This window comes from Haemaphysalis longicornis, unplaced genomic scaffold (assembly GCF_048455015.1).
Source record: "Haemaphysalis longicornis isolate Haplotype H1 unplaced genomic scaffold, Haemaphysalis longicornis Haplotype H1 scaffold_8, whole genome shotgun sequence".
NCBI lineage: Eukaryota > Metazoa > Arthropoda > Arachnida > Ixodida > Ixodidae > Haemaphysalis > Haemaphysalis longicornis.
This window is the reverse complement of record NW_027526445.1, coordinates 20,155,487-20,167,844: the sequence shown is the minus strand read 5'-3', so window position 1 is coordinate 20,167,844 and position 12,358 is coordinate 20,155,487. Positions and strand designations below refer to the sequence as shown.

General features: G+C 50.6%; 2 non-coding genes across 2 annotated transcripts; both read right to left on the bottom strand.

Annotated features, from left to right (window-relative positions):
- Positions 1-2,562: 2,562 nt before the first annotated feature.
- Positions 2,563-2,635, bottom strand: Trnat-ggu (transfer RNA threonine (anticodon GGU)). Its single transcript has one exon. It is a non-coding gene; the product is annotated as a tRNA-Thr (tRNA).
- Positions 2,636-6,272: 3,637 nt separating this feature from the next.
- On the bottom strand, positions 6,273-6,345 carry Trnat-ggu (transfer RNA threonine (anticodon GGU)). The gene has a single exon. It is a non-coding gene; the product is annotated as a tRNA-Thr (tRNA).
- Between the last annotated feature and the right edge of the window lie 6,013 nt (positions 6,346-12,358).

Genomic DNA, 12,358 nt, shown 5'->3' with positions numbered 1-12,358 from the left:
TGACTCGAGTGTCAACGACATGTCGAGAGTGGCCGACCAGCGTTCAACCCTCTTAAGCTCCCTTTGGCACCAAGACTGCCAGAACAGAGGCCCTCGCTAAGCATGTAGCGAATCAGAAAATGGGAAATGAGTGGCTCCGTGAAATGAGACAGAAAATAGGGGTTGGCCGTCAAGAAAACCTCGGAAAGCAAAGCGGAGGTTGTGGTGGGTCATAGAAAGAGATGAAAAATTTTTTGAGTAAAAAACAAAGTGGTGAAGAAATGCCCGCCGGGTGGGATCCGAACTCACGACCTCCAGAATACCGGTCCTGCGCGATAACCACTACGCTACCGGCGGGGCTGTTTCCCATCACTTTCTCGGGTATTTATGTTTCCTGCACTTGGGGGTGGTAGCCTGCGCCACTCGGACCACTCGGTGTGCAGGGGACCTTCTTTGTAACCCCCGGGCCGTGACTCGAGAGTCTACGACATGTCGAGAGTGGTCGACCAGCGTTGAACCCTCTGAAGCTCCCTTTGGCACCAAGACTGCCAGACAGGGTCCCTCGCTAAGCATGTGGCGAATCAGAAAATGGGAAATGAGTGGCTCCGTGAAGTAAGACAGAAAATAAGGGTTGGCAGTCAAGAAAACATCGGAAAGCCAAGCGGAGGTTGTGGTGGGTCATAGAAAGACATGAATAATTTTTTTAGTCGAAAGAAAGTGGTGAAAAAATGCCCGCCGGGTGGGATCCGAACCCACGACCTCCAGAATACCGGTCTGGTGCGATAACCACTACGTGACCGGCGGGGCTGTTTCCCCATCACTTTCTCGGGTATTTATGCTAAGGTATTTTTGTTTCCTGCACTTGGGGGTGGTAGCCAGCGCCACTCGGACCACTCGGGGTGAAGGGGACCTTCTTTTTAACCCCCGGGCCGTGACTCGAGTGTCTACGACATGTCGAGAGTGGTCGACCAGCTTTGAACCCTCTTAAGCTCCCTTTGGCACCAAGACTGCCAGAACAGGGGCCCTCGCTAAGCATGTAGCGAATCAGAAAATGGGAAATGAGGCGCTCCGTGAAATAAGACAGAAAATAAGGCTTGGCAGTCAAGAAAACCTCGGAAAGCAAAGGGGAGGTTGTGGTGGGTCATAGAAAGAGATGAAGAATTTTTTGAGTCGAAAAGAAAGTGGTGAACAAATGCCCGCCGGGTGGGATCCGAACCCACGACCTCCAGAATACCAGTCTGGTGCGATAACCACTACTCTACCAGCGGGGCTGTTTCGCCAGCACTTTCTCGGGTATTTATGTTAAAGTATTTTTGCTTCCTGCACTTGGGGGTGGTAACCAGCGCCATTCGGACCGGTCGGGGTGAAGGGGACCTTCTTTTTAACCCCCGGGCCGTGACTCGAGTGTCTACGACATGTCGAGAGTGGTCGACCTGCGTTGAACCCTCTTAAGCTCCCTTTGGCACCAAGACTGCCAGAACAGAGGCCCTCGCTAAGCATGTAGCGAATCAGAAAATGGGAAATGAGTGGCTCCGTGAAATAAGACAGAAAATTAGGGTTGGCAGTCAAGAAAACCTCGGAAAGCAAAGCGGAGGTTGTGGTGGGTCATGGAAAGAGATGAAAAAATTTTTGAGCCGAAAGAAAGTGGTGAAAAAATACCCGCCGGGTGGGATCAGAACCCACGACTTCCAGAATACCGGTCTGGTGCGATAACCACAACGCTACCGGCGGGGCTGTTTCCCCATCACTGTCTCGGGTATATATGTTAAGGTATTTTTGTTTCGTGCACTTGGGGGTGGTAGCCTGCGCCACTCGGACCACTCTAGGTGAATGAGACCTTCTTTTTAACCCCCGGGCCATGACTCGAGTGTCTACGATATGTCAAGAGTGGTCGACCAGCGTTGAACCCTCTTAAGCTCCCTTTGGCACCAAGACTGCCAGAACAGAGGCCCTCGCTAAGCATGTAGCGAATCAGAAAATGGGAAATGAGGGGCTCCGTGAAATAAGACAGAAAATAAGGGTTGGCAGTCAAAAAACCTCGGAAAGCAAAGGGGAGGTTGTGGTGGGTCATAGAAAGAGATGAAGAATTTTTTTAGTCGAAAAGCAAGTGGTGAAAAATGCCCGCCGGGTAAGATCCGAACCCACGACCTCCAGAATAGCAGTCTAGTGCGATAACCGCTACGCTGCCAGCGGGGCTGTTTCCCCAGCACTTTCTCGGGTGTTTATGTTAAAGTATTTCTGTTTCCTGCACTTGGGGGTGGTAGCCTGCGCCACTCGGACCACTCGGGGTGAAGGGGACCTTGTTTTTAACCCCCGGGCCGTGACTCGAGTGTCTCCGACATGTCGAGGGTGGTCGACCAGCGTTGAACCCTCTTAAGCTCCCTTTAGCACCAAGACTGCCAGAACAGGGTCCCTCGCTAAGCATGTAGCGAATCAGAAAATGGGAAATGAGTGGCTCCGTGAAATATGATTGAAAATAAGGGTTGGCAGTGAAGAAAACATCGGAAAGCAAAACGGAGGTTGTGGTGGGTCACAGAAAGAGATGAAAAATTTTTTGAGTCGAAAGAAAGTGGTGAAAAAATGCCCGCCGGGTGGGATCCGAACCCACGACCTCCAGAATACCGGTCTGGTGCGATAACCACTACGCTACCGGCGGGGCTGTTTCCCCATCATTTTCTCGGGTATTTATGTTAAGGTATTTTTGTTTCCTGCACTTGGGGGTGGTGGCCTGCGCCACTCGGACCACTCGGGGTGAAGGGGACCTTCTTTTTAACCCCCGGGCCGTGACTCGAGTGTCTACGACACGTCGAGAGTGGTCGACCAGCGTTGAACCCTCTTACGCTTCATTTGGCACCAAGACTACCAGAACAGAGGCCCTCGCTAAGCATGTAGCGAATCAGAAAATGGGAAATGAGGGGCTCCGTAAAATAAGACACAAAATAAGGGTTGGCTGTCAAGAAAACCTCGGAAAGCAAAGGGGAGGTTGTGGTGGGTCATAGAAAAAGATGAAAAATTTTTTGAGTCGAAAAGAAAGTGGTCAACAAATGCCCGCCGGGTGGGATCCGAACCCACGACCTCCAGAATAGCGGTCTAGTGCGATAACCACTATGCTGCCAGCGGGGCTGTTTCCCCAGCACTTTCTCGGGTATTTATGTTAAAGTATTTCTGTTTCCTGCACTTGGGGGTGGTAACCAGCGCCATTCCGACCGCTCGGGGTGAAGGGGACCTTATTTTTAACCCCCGGGCCGTGACTCGAGTGTCTACGACATGTCGAGGGTGGTCGACCAGCGTTGAACCCTCTTAAGCTCCCTTTGGCACCAAGAATGCCAGAACAGAGGCCCTCGGTAAACATGTAGCGAATCAGAAAATGGGAAATGAGGGGCTCCGTGAAATAAGACAGAAAATAAGGGTTGGCAGTCAAGAAAACCTCGGAAAGCAAAGGAGAGGTTGTGGTGGGTCATAGAAAGAGATGAAAAATATTTTGAGTCGAAAAGGAAGTGGTGAACAAATGCCCGCCGGGCGGCATCCGAACCCACGACCTCCAGAATACCGGTCTGGTGCGATAACAACTACGCTACTGACGGGGCTGTTTCCCCAGCACTTTCTCGGGTATTTATGTTAAGGTATTTTTGTTTCCTGCACTTGAGGGTGGTAGCCAGCGCCACTCGCACCAGTCGGGGTGAAGAGAACCTTCTTTTTAACCACCGGGCCATGACTCGAGTATCTACGACATGTCGAGAGTGGTCGACCAGCGTTGAACTCTCTTAAGCTCCCTTTGGCACCAAGACTGCCAGAAAAGAGGCCCTCGCTAAGCATGTAGCTAATCAAAAAATGGGAAATGAGGGGCTCCGTGAAATAAGACCGAAAATAATGGTTGGCAGTCAAAAAAACCTCGGAAAGAAAAGGGGAGGTTGTGGTGGGTCATAGAAAGAGATGAAGAATTTTTTGAGTCGAAAAGCAAGTAGTGAAAAAATGCCCGCCGCGTGGGATCCGAACACGCGACCTCCAGAATACCGGTCTGGTGCGATAACCACTACGCTACCGGCGGGGCTGTTTCCCCATCACTTTCTCGTGTATTTATGTTAAGGTATTTTTGTTTCCTGCACTTGGGAGTGGTAGCCTGCGCCACTCGGACCACTCTAGGTGAAGGGGACCTTCTTTTTAACCCCCGGGCCGTGACTCGAGTGTCTACGACATGTCGAGGGTGGTCGACCAGCGTTGAACCCTCTTAAGTTCCCTTTGGCACCAAGAATGCCAGAACAGACGCCCTCGGTAAACATGTAGCGAATCAGAAAAAGGGAAATGAGGGGCTCCGTGAAATAAGACAGAAAATAAGGGTTGGCAGTCAAGAAAACCTCGGAAAGCAACGGAGAGCTTGTGGTGGGTCATAGAAAGAGATGAAAAATATTTTGAGTCGAAAAGAAAGTGGTGAACAAATGCCAGCCGGGTGGGATCCGAACCCACGACCCCCGGAATACCGGTCTGGGGTGATAACCACTACGCTACTGACGGGGCTGTTTCCCCAGCACTTTCTCGGGTATTTATATTAAGGTATTTTTGTTTCCTGCACTTGGGGGTGGTAGCCTGCGCCACTCGGACCACTCGGGGTGAAGGGGACCTTGTTTTTAACCCCCGGGCCGTGACTCGAGTGTCTACGACATGTCGAGGGTGGTCGACCAGCGTTGAACCCTCTTAAGCTCCCTTTAGCACCAAGACTGCCAGAACAGGGTCCCTCGCTAACCATGTAGCGAATCAGAAAATGGGAAATGGGTGGCTCTGTGAAATAAGACAGAAAATAAGGGTTGGCAGTCAAGAAAACCTCGGAAAGTAAAGCGGAGGTTGTAGTGGGTCATAGAAAGAGATGAAGAATTTTTTTGAGTCGAAAGAAAGTGGTGAAAAAATGCCCGCCGGGTAGGATCCGAACCCACGACCTCCATCATACCGGTCTGGTGCGATAACCACTACGCTACCAGCGGGGCTGTTTCCCAATCACTTTCTCGGGTATTTATGTTAAGGTATTTTTGTTTCCTGCACTTGGGGGTGGTAGCCTGCACCACTCGGACCACTCGCGGTGAAGGGGACCTTCTTTTTAACCCCCGGGCAGTGACTCGAGTGTCTACGACATGTCGAGAATGGTTGACCAGCGTTGAAACCTCTTAAGCTCCCTTTGGCACCAAGACTGCCCCAACAGAGGCCCTCGCTAAGCATGTAGCGAATCAGAAAATGGGAAATGAGGGGCTCCGTGAAATAAGACAGAAAATAAGGGTTGGCAGTCAAGAAAACCTCGGAAAGCAAAGCGGAGGTTGTGGTGGGTCATAGAAAGAGATGTAGAATTTTTTAAGTCGAAAGAAAGTGGTGAAAAAATGCCCGCCGGGTGGGATCCGAAAGCACGACCTCCAGAATACCGGTCTGGTGCGATAACCACTACGCTACTTGCGGGGCTGTTTCCCCATCACTTTCTCGGGTATTTATGTTAAGGTATTTTTGTTTCCTGCACTTGGGGGTGGTAGCCTGCGCCACTCGGACCACTCTAGATGAAGGGGACCTTCTTTTTAACCCCCGGGCCGTGACTCGAGTGTCTACGACATGTCGAGGGTGGTCGACCAGCGTTGAACCCTCTTAAGCTCCCTTTGGCACCAAGAATGCCAGAACAGAGGCCCTCGGTAAACATGTAGCGAATCAGAAAATGGGAAATGAGGGGCTCCGTGAAATAAGACAGAAAATAAGGGTTGGCAGTCAAGAAAACCTCGGAAAGGAACGGAGAGCTTGTGGTGGGTCATAGAAAGAGATGAAAAATATTTTGAGTCGAAAAGAAAGTGGTGAACAAATGCCAGCCGGGTGGGATCCGAACCCACGACCCCCGGAATACCGGTCTGGGGTGATAACCACTACGCTACTGACGGGGCTGTTTCCCCAGCACTTTCTCGGGTATTTATATTAAGGTATTTTTGTTTCCTGCACTTGGGGGTGGTAGCCTGCGCCACTCGGACCACTCGGGGTGAAGGGGACCTTGTTTTTAACCCCCGGGCCGTGACTCGAGTGTCTACGACATGTCGAGGGTGGTCGACCAGCGTTGAACCCTCTTAAGCTCCCTTTAGCACCAAGACTGCCAGAACAGGGTCCCTCGCTAAGCATGTAGCGAATCAGAAAATGGGAAATGAGTGGCTCCGTGAAATATGATTGAAAATAAGGGTTGGCAGTGAAGAAAACATCGCAAAGCAAAACGGAGGTTGTGGTGGGTCACAGAAAGAGATGAAAAATTTTTTGAGTCGAAAGAAAGTGGTGAAAAAATGCCCGCCGGGTGGGATCCGAACCCACGACCTCCAGAATACCGGTCTGGTGCGATAACCACTACGCTACCGGCGGGGCTGTTTCCCCATCATTTTCTCGGGTATTTATGTTAAGGTATTTTTGTTTCCTGCACTTGGGGGTGGTGGCCTGCGCCACTCGGACCACTCGGGGTGAAGGGGACCTTCTTTTTAACCCCCGGGCCGTGACTCGAGTGTCTACGACATGTCGAGGGTGGTCGACCAGCGTTGAACCCTCTTAAGCTCCCTTTGGCACCAAGAATGCCAGAACAGAGGCCCTAGGTAAACATGTAGCGAATCAGAAAATGGGAAATGAGGGGCTCCGTGAAATAAGACAGAAAATAAGGGTTGGCAGTCAAGAAAACCTCGGAAAGCAACGGAGAGCTTGTGGTGGGTCATAGAAAGAGATGAAAAATATTTTGAGTCGAAAAGAAAGTGGTGAACAAATGCCAGCCGGGTGGGATCCGAACCCACGACCTCCGGAATACCGGTCTGGGGTGATAACCACTACGCTACTGACGGGGCTGTTTCCCCAGCACTTTCTCGGGTATTTATGTTAAGGTATTTTTGTTTCCTGCACTTGGGGGTGGTAGCCAGCGCCACTTGCACCAGTCGGGGTGAAGGGAACCTTCTTTTTAACCCCCGGGCCGTGACTCGAGTGTCTACGACATGTCGAGAGTGTTCGACCAGCGTTGAAACCTCATAAGCTCCCTTTGGCACCAAGACTGCCAGAACAGAGGCCCTCGCTAAGCATGTAGCGAATCCGAAAATAGGAAATGAGTGGCTCCGTGAAATAAGACAGAAAATAAGGGTTGGCAGTGAAGAAAACCTCGGAAAGTAAAGCGGAGGTTGTGGTGGGTCATTAAAAGAGATGAAGAATTTTTTTGAGTCGAAAGAAAGTGGTGAAAAAATGCCCGCCGGGTAGGATCCGAACCCACGACCTCCATCATACCGGTCTGGTGCGATAACCACTACGCTACTAGCGGGGCTGTTTCCCAATCACTTTCTCGGGTATTTATGTTAAAGTATTTTTGTTTCCTGCACTTGGGGGTGGTAGCCTGCACCACTCGGACCACTCGCGGTGAAGGGGACCTTCTTTTTAACCCCCGGGCAGTGACTCGAGTGTCTACGACATGTCGAGAATGGTTGACCAGCGTTGAAACCTCTTAAGCTCCCTTTGGCACCAAGACTGCCCCAACAGATGCCCTCGCTAAGCATGTAGCGAATCAGAAAATGGGAAATGAGGGGCTCCGTGAAATAAGACAGAAAATAAGGGTTGGCAGTCAAGAAAACCTCGGAAAGCAAAGCGGAGGTTGTGGTGGGTCATAGAAAGAGATGTAGAATTTTTTGAGTCGAAAGAAAGTGGTGAAAAAATGCCCGCCGGGTGGGATCCGAAAGCACGACCTCCAGAATACCGGTCTGGTGCGATAACCACTACGCTACTGGCGGGGCTGTTTCCCCATCACTTTCTCGGGTATTTATGTTAAGGTATTTTTGTTTCCTGCACTTGGGGGTGGTAGCCTGCGCCACTCGGACCACTCTAGGTGAAGGGGACCTTCTTTTTAACCCCCGGGCCGTGACTCGAGTGTCTACGACATGTCGAGGGTGGTCGACCAGCGTTGAACCCTCTTAAGCTCCCTTTGGCACCAAGAATGCCAGAACAGAGGCCCTCGGTAAACATATAGCGAATCAGAAAATGGGAAATGAGGGGCTCCATGAAATAAGACAGAAAATAAGGGTTGGCATTCAAGAAAACCTCGGAAAGCAAAGCAGAGGTTGTGGTGGGTCATAGAAAGAGATGAAGAATTTTTTTGAGTCGAAAGAAAGTGGTGAAAAAATGCCCGCCGGGTAGGATCCGAACCCACGACCTCCATAATACCGGTCTGGTGCGATAACCACAACGCTACCGGCGGGGCTGTTTCCCAATCACTTTCTCGGGTATTTATGTTAAAGTATTTTTGTTTCCTGTACTTCTGGGTGGTAACCACCGCCATTGGGACCGCTCGAGGTGGAGGGGACCTTCTTTTTAACCCCCGGGCCGTGACTGGAGTGTCTACGACATGTCGAGAGTGTTCGACCAGCGTTGAAACCTCTTAAGCTCCCTTTGGCACCAAGACTGCAGAACAGAGGCCCTCGCTAAGCATGTAGCGAATCCGAAAATAGGAAATGAGTGGCTCCGTGAAATAAGACAGAAAATAAGGGTTGGCAGTCAAGAAAACCTGGGAAAGCAAAGCGGAGGTTGTGGTGGGTCATAGAAAGAGATGAAGAATTTTTTTGAGTCGAAAGAAAGTGGTGAAAAAATGCCCGCCGGGTAGGATCTGAACCCACGACCTCCATAATACCGGTCTGGTGCGATAACGACTACGCTACTGACGGGGCTGTTTCCCCAGCACTTTCTCGGGTATTTATGTTAAGGTATTTTTGTTTCCTGCACTTGAGGGTGGTAGCCAGCGCCACTCGCACCAGTCGGGGTGAAGGGAACCTTCTTTTTAACCACCGGGCCGTGATTCGAGTGTCTACGACATGTCGAGAGTGGTCGACCAGCGTTGAACCCTCTTAAGCTCCCTTTGGCACCAAGAATGCCAGAACAGAGGCCCTCGGTAAACATGTAGCGAATCAGAAAATGGGAAATGAGGGGCTCCGTGAAATTAGACAGAAAATAAGGGTTGGCAGTCAAGAAAACCTCGGAAAGCAACGGAGAGCTTGTGGTGGGTCATAGAAAGAGATGAAAAATATTTTGAGTCGAAAAGAAAGTTGGTGAACAAATGCCAGCCGGGTGGGATCCGAACCCACGACCTCCGGAATACCGGTCTGGGGTGATAACCACTACGCTACTGACGGGGCTGTTTCCCCAGCACTTTCTCGGGTATTTATGTAAAGGTATTTTTGTTTCCTGCACTTGGGGGTGGTAGCCAGCGCCACTTGCACCAGTCGGGGTGAAGGGAACCTTCTTTTTAACCCCCGGGCCGTGACTCGAGTGTCTACGACATGTCGAGAGTGTTCGACCAGCAATGAAACCTCTTAAGCTCTCTTTGGCACCAAGACTGCCAGAACAGAGGCCCTCGCTAAGCATGTAGCGAATCCGAAAATAGGAAATCAGTGGCTCCAAGAAATAAGACAGAAAATAAGGGTTGGCAGTCAAGAAAACCTCGGAAAGTAAAGCGGAGGTTGTGGTGGGTCATAGAAAGAGATGAATTTTTTTGAGTCGAAAGAAAGTGGTGAACAAATGCCCGCCGGGTGGGATCCGAACCCACGGCCTCCAGAATACCGGTCTGGTGCGATAACGACTTCGCTACTGACGGGGCTGTTTCCCCAGCACTTTCTCGGGTATTGATGTTAAAGTATTTTTGTTTCCTTTACTTCTGGGTGGTAACCAGCGCCATTCGGACCGCTCGTGGTGAAGGGGACCTTCTTTTAAATCCCGAGCCGTGACTGGAGTGTCTACGACATGTCGAGAGTGTTCGACAAGCGTTGAAACCTCTTAAGCTCCCTTTGGCACCAAGACTGCAGAACAGAGGCCCTCGCTAAGCATGTAGCGAATCCGAAAATAGGAAATGAGTGGCTCCGTGAAATAAGACAGAAAATAAGGGTTGGCATTCAAGAAAACCTCGGAAAGCAAAGCGGAGGTTGTGGTGGGTCATAGAAAGAGATGAAGAATTTTTTTGAGTCGAAAGAAAGTGGTGAAAAAATGCCCGCCGGGTAGGATCCGAACCCACGACCTCCATAATACCGGTCTGGTGCGATAACCACTACGCTACCGGCGGGGCTGTTTCCCAATCACTTTCTCGGGTATTTATGTTAAGGTATTTTTGTTTCCTGCACTTGGGGGTGGTAGCCTGCGTCACTCGGATCACTCGGGGTGAAGGGGACCTTCTTTTTAACCCCTGGGCCGTGAATCGAGTGTCTACGACATGTCGAGAGTGGTCGACCAGCGTTGAACCCTCTTAAGCTCCCTTTGGCACCAAGACTGCCAGAACAGAGGCCCTCGCTAAGCATGTAGCGAATCAGAAAATGGGAAATGAGGGGCTCCGTGAAATAAGACAGAAAATAAGGGTTGGCAGTCAAGAAAACCTCGGAAAGCAAAGGAGAGGTTGTGGTGGGTCATAGAAAGAGATGAAAAATATTTTGAGTCGAAAAGAAAGTGGTGAACAAATTCCCGCCGGGCGGCATCGGAACCCACGTCCTCCAGAATACCGGTCTGGTGCGATAACCACAACGCTACCAGCGGGGCTGTTTCCCCAGCACTTTCTAGGGTATTTATGTTAAAGTATTTTTGTTTCCTGTACTTCTGGGTGGTAACCACCGCCATTCGGACCGCTCGTGGTGAAGGGGACCTTCTTTTTAACCCCCGGGCCGTGACTGGAGTGTCTACGACATGTCGAGAGTGTTCGACCAGCGTTGAAACCTCTTAAGCTCCCTTTGGCACCAAGACTGCAGAACAGAGGCCCTCGCTAAGCATGTAGCGAATCCGAAAATAGGAAATGAGTGGCTCCGTGAAATAAGACAGTAAATAAGGGTTGGCAGTCAAGAAAACCTCGGAAAGCAAAGCGGAGGTTGTGGTGGGTCATAGAAAGAGATGAAGAATTTTTTTGAGTCGAAAGAAAGTGGTGAAAAAATGCCCGCCGGGTAGGATCCGAACCCACGACCTCCATAATACCGGTCTGGTGCGATAACGACTACGCTACTGACGGGGCTGTTTCCCCAGCACTTTCTCGGGTATTTATGTTAAGGTATTTTTGTTTCCTGCACTTGAGGGTGGTAGCCAGCGCCACTCGCACCAGTCGGGGTGTAGGGAACCTTCTTTTTAACCACCGGGCCGTGATTCGAGTGTCTACGACATGTCGAGAGTGGTCGACCAGCGTTGAACCCTCTTAAGCTCCCTTTGGCACCAAGACTGCCAGAAAAGAGGCCCTCGCTAAGCATGTAGCTAATCAAAAAATGGGAAATGAGGGGCTCCGTGAAATAAGACCGAAAATATTGGTTGGCAGTCAAAAAAACCTCGGAAAGAAAAGGGGAGGTTGTGGTGGGTCATAGAAAGAGATGAAGGATTTTTTGAGTCGAAAAGCAAGTAGTGAAAAAATGCCCGCCGCGTGGGATCCGAACACGCGGCCTCCAGAATACCGGTCTGGTGCGATAACCACTACGCTACCGGCGGGGCTGTTTCCCCATCACTTTCTCGTGTATTTATGTTAAGGTATTTTTGTTTCCTGCACTTGGGGGTGGTAGCCTGCGCCACTCGGACCACTCTAGGTGAAGGGGACCTTCTTTTTAACCCCCGGGCCGTGACTCGAGTGTCTACGACATGTCGAGGGTGGTCGACCAGCGTTGAACCCTCTTAAGCTCCCTTTGGCACCAAGAATGCCAGAACAGAGGCCCTCGGTAAACATGTAGCGAATCAGAAAATGGGAAATGAGGGGCTCCGTGAAATAAGACAGAAAATAAGGGTTGGCAGTTAAGAAAACCTCGGAAAGCAACGGAGAGCTTGTGGTGGGTCATAGAAAGAGATGAAAAATATTTTGAGTCGAAAAGAAAGTGGTGAACAAATGCCAGCCGGGTGGGATCCGAACCCACGACCCCCGGAATACCGGTCTGGGGTGATAACCACTACGCTACTGACGGGGCTGTTTCCCCAGCACTTTCTCGGGTATTTATATTAAGGTATTTTTGTTTCCTGCACTTGGGGGTGGTAGCCTGCGCCACTCGGACCACTCGGGGTGAAGGGGACCTTGTTTTTAACCCCCGGGCCGTGACTCGAGTGTCTACGACATGTCGAGGGTGGTCGACTAGCGTTGAACCCTCTTAAGCTCCCTTTAGCACCAAGACTGCCAGAACAGGGTCCCTCGCTAAGCATGTAGCGAATCAGAAAATGGGAAATGAGTGGCTCCGTGAAATATGATTGAAAATAAGGGTTGGCAGTGAAGAAAACATCGGAAAGCAAAACGGAGGTTGTGGTGGGTCACAGAAAGAGATGAAAAATTTTTTGAGTCGAAAGAAAGTGGTGAAAAAATGCCCGCCGGGTGGGATCCGAACCCACGACCTCCAGAATACCGTTCTGGTGCGATAACCACTAC